This window comes from Acomys russatus, chromosome 24, assembly GCF_903995435.1.
Source record: "Acomys russatus chromosome 24, mAcoRus1.1, whole genome shotgun sequence".
Taxonomy (NCBI): domain Eukaryota; kingdom Metazoa; phylum Chordata; class Mammalia; order Rodentia; family Muridae; genus Acomys; species Acomys russatus.
The window spans coordinates 30,470,536-30,475,065 of NC_067160.1; positions in this window are offsets into that span (position 1 = coordinate 30,470,536).

Here is a 4,530-nt window from a genome sequence, read left to right on the forward strand (position 1 = left end):
AAGAAAAGAAATGGCTGAAAAATATCTTTTAAAATGCCCATCATCGATAGCAGTTAAGGAAATGCAAAAGAAAACTACAGTGAGGTTCCATCTTATCCCCGTCAGAATGTCTTTTTAAGGAGTTTTCTAACTTTCCTCCCAAAGATCGTCCACTCTCATTTGTAATATTTCATTGTCAGTGTTGTCCTCAAATTGATGATTCACAATTGGAACAGGCTTTATTCATCAATATCAGTGTTAGCATTGCCACCCAATAGTGTTACTGAAAAGGTGCACATGCTTTTATCAAAAGTGATGAGCAAAGCAGTCACCTGGGGACTGTTTCAAATTTGAAACGAATTTGTTGGACTCTGGATTGTCTCCTGGTGCTCATTTCACCTTTCTCTGCCTGTGTAAAGTCCCAACCGTTCTGTTTTTTAAAATGCCTGGATTTGGGATAGTTCCAATTACAGAATGATGGGCTATGTTTTCATCTTCATACTGAGGATCAACTATTATGAAACACTTGTTTGTTAGCTGCCCATCTAATGTGCAGATGATGTTAAATGTAACTTAAAAACATTACACATGATATAAGCAGTTTTAGAAATAGTTTTATACTGCCTCTTTCAGAGTACCAAATCATAGCAAATGCATCCCCTCTATTGTTCTTAAGGCTAACTTATTATATAAACACTAATTAACAATTGCCTCATGATGAAAAACTTGACAAAAAGAATTGTAATTTCCTACATTACTTAGAAGTGTGTGTGTGTGTGTGTGTGTGTGTGTGTGTGTGTGTGTGTGTGTGTGGTCTGTGTCTGTGTCTGTGTGTCTGTGTGTGTCTGCAGGGATGGGAGTGTTATCAATTTTTCTTGCCTCGCACCGAAGGTGGAGAAGTAAAGTACCTGAACGTGATTTATTCTATCCCTCAAGCTTTGGTTAAAGCACAGCTACATGATTTACCCTACAGTAGAACAAAGAGTTAACTCACCGAATTTTCTCAGACTAATGTGCCACTGTGGAACATGCACGAACTTTGTAAACAAATCACCATACTTCCTCAATCAAATTTATGTGGAGATGGCACAGACTGGAATTTATTTACACACAGTTTTGATCAAAGGGAGGTAAACTGTTAGAGGAATGAGACAGAAATCAGGGCACACAATACTGCTGTTTGCCTTTTAAGGATTAACCGGACAACTCTTCCTCAGCCCCCAAATAATTCAGCTTTATCTTTCCAGCGGAAAAAGACTTTCAACCAAGAATCCCAAACTTTGGAAATTCATATCATTTGTTAATCTTGTTCTCATTCCTTTACAAGTTATGTAGAAAATTCTAGTAGATTTGCAGCAGAGTTAAAAACATTTCCTGTGACATTTTCATTATTAGTTTAGAGAAAAAGAAGACATTAGGAATGGGGAGGAAGTTCCTTTGAGAGCTAAGGAAAGAAAGATGTTCTGCCCTGCTCCAATCACTGCAGAAGAGGAATGTCTCTAAAGAACGTTAATACCTTCAGGGGTTGGGGAAATGGCTCAGCAGTTAAGTTAGTAGAGCCCTAAGTTTGGTTCTGATCACCCACGAGACAAAGGGGCTAAAAATGTTGTAGGTAGTTCTCTTTAGGTCTCTTGCTGAAATATATGAAGACCAAGGTGGACATTGTTATCCAAACTGAAATATTGGAAAAATTAACTGAATAGAACCTTGAGTGACAGAAGTAAAATAATTTTCAGATATGGTACAGAAAAATTACCAAGAACACCACTCTAAGAATCTAGGCTTTGGGCTGAACTTCTTTTTCCTTCTTTCTTTTTATCTTTCATTTTATTTTCTGTGTATTGGTATTTTGTCTGTATATATGTTTGTGTGAGGTTGTCAGATCCTGGATTTACAGTCAGGTGTGAGCTGGGTGCCATGTGGGTGCTGGGAGTTGAGCTTGGGTCCTTCAAAAGACCAACCAGTATTCTTAAGCACTAAGTCATATCTCCAGCCCCTGGACTGAACTCCTATTTAAGGCATATGTTACCTATGTAAATTCTTAAATTATTTCAAAAGTGTATGCTTTTATTATTTTTGGTATGTACTTTTGAGAGTTGTAATTTATATAATTATAATATGCAGAAGGCTATGAAACTATCTTTCTTCCATAGCAAATTGTTTTTGTATCTATTTATTATTATCTTAAAACAGAAATCTCCAGTTAGTAGAAACTTCCCAATTGCATACATGGACTACATTGATTGAACAAATATACCGAATATTGAGAGTACTGTCTAAACTGATCCACATAAGCCGGCATTCATCTGTGTTTTAGTGCTGCCAGTATTGTTGTTCTTTTTTTTTGTTTTTGTTTTTTGTTTTTTGTTACACTTCCACACGAATAGAAACGACCTAAACAGTAAGTTAAAGAGAAAGAAGAAAGGCTAGGCAAAGCAGAAAAGAATGGATACTTTATCTGGGTTTGAAGACTAGAATTTAAGTGTCATAAAAGACAGTGGCAGTGTGTGCTTTCCTGCCTCATTTTTTTTGTTTTGTTTTTTGTTTGTGTTTTTTTGTTTTTTGTTTTTTTTTTGTTTGTTTTTTGTTTTTTTTGTTTTTTTTTGGCCTCAACTGTTTGGGTGAAAGTCTAACAAATTCAAGTAGTGCCTGCTTCCGACAAATATCTTCATCTCTCCAAGGTCTCCTGTGACATCAATGAAAGAGCATAGCTGGAACATTGTGGCTTGTGCCAACCAGGATGCTTCCTGGTGTTATTAGTCTTGCATCTTACATTCTCTGCACTATGGATTGATTTGATGTAATTTTTATTAAAATCAAGATGTTTGAGCACAACTTTTATTTTTGGAAAAGACTCCAGCCTTCTGCAGTAAATATTTTATTTTCGTCCATGAGCAGTGAATATCACCAGCTAACTTGTTCCTAAGTTTAAGGCAATCATTCGCCTTCCATGGTAACAGTTCTGCTTATTATCAGTCACTAATCAAAATAACTGCTGAGTTCAGTACAAGGATAAACAGCCTATGATGAGTTTTATTAGATGTTACCGTTGTCAATTTCTATTACTGATTTATTATTATCATTATTACTCATATGATGGTGCCAGTTGGCATCCAGGATGGGAAGAAGCTCATGACTCCCGTCCTTCCTCAGCTTCCTAATTGAGATGGGATGGCAGGCATGAGCCACAGAAACCTGCCTGGTACTGTGGTCTCATGGGGGAAAATGAGGCATATTTTAAGTGTTGATATTTTGTGAGCCAATAGATATACCATAGGTACACTTTTGCATTTTCTTATTTTAATCATTTTTCTAGCTATTGGAACTATTCTTAGGTAAAAATGAAGTTAGGGTACTTAAAAAATTCAATAATACTTCTGGGAGAAAAAAAATGTAGGTACTGTTCATGAAACTTTCAGGCACGCTACTTTCTTGAGAAGAAACACTTGCGCCCAGAACAGCCTGTCTTGGTAAGGATATTTACATAAAGTCTTTTTTGTGTTTCCAGCTGTGAATTTTAAGAAAAAGTTTCAGCATTTCCAGGCATCTCATTATTTCCTATTTTCAGCAAGATTGCAAATGACCTTTAGAAACATCTTAAGAAATTCCCTGATGCAAACTTTAGAGAAAGAAATAGTGCCCCCAAGCAATCAGACACAGCATGCTGCTGCTTGCCAGCCACTAATGCTCCCTAAGGATTAGCAGCAGGAGGCCAAGGCCTGGGAGATGGATTTTCCAAACATGGTGGGAAAAAGTAGCCTGCTCTTTTTAGGGCATTTGTGAAATTGTCTTAGAAAATATCTCGCCAAGGGCTCTAGTGAAGGGATCTTAACTTTCATTTTGTAACATTATTTTTTGTTTTTTATTTAATTATTATTGTTACATATATGCACAGAAATACATAAATCCAACCTGCTGAGCTTACTTAATGTTATTCACATGTGTACATTCTTTAGGTCTGACCACTTGGTATTTAAAGGGGACAGGGCTTCTCATCCCTGGGGAATACTGATTCATGGCTCTGCAGTCATTAACACCCTGTAGCCCTTCACGTAGTTAGGAAATCAGGTGACTCTTCCTGAAGTGCCTTAGCCCTTGTCTCTGATTCCTGCTGGTCCAGTTCATTCATTGCCTACCCAGCACACAATGCTTTCAGGTAGGTATTATATTACCAGATAATTCCTGATTGTGTCATGCTTCTTCCTGCTATAGGTAGTTTATTGCATATCTGTGTAATAATATAAATGTATATGTAAAAAATAAAAATGTTTAATTAATAAAAAAGACACGCAAAAAATACACTTCCCATGCTGTAGTGATCCCCCCAAAAGAATATTTTAATTTAAGGAAAATAGCTGTTATAACAGTTACATTGACTTACAGATGTAACTTTATTCCATGTCAGCCCCAGATAAATGCCTAGTTATGTGTTTGAGGACAGATACTGTTGTGCTTTCCTTTTAATATTATTTTAATAGTTTCAATTCCACCAAAATTCCATATGACTTTTAAGATAGGTTTGTCCTTTTTGCTATCTTTGAAGAAATGCTG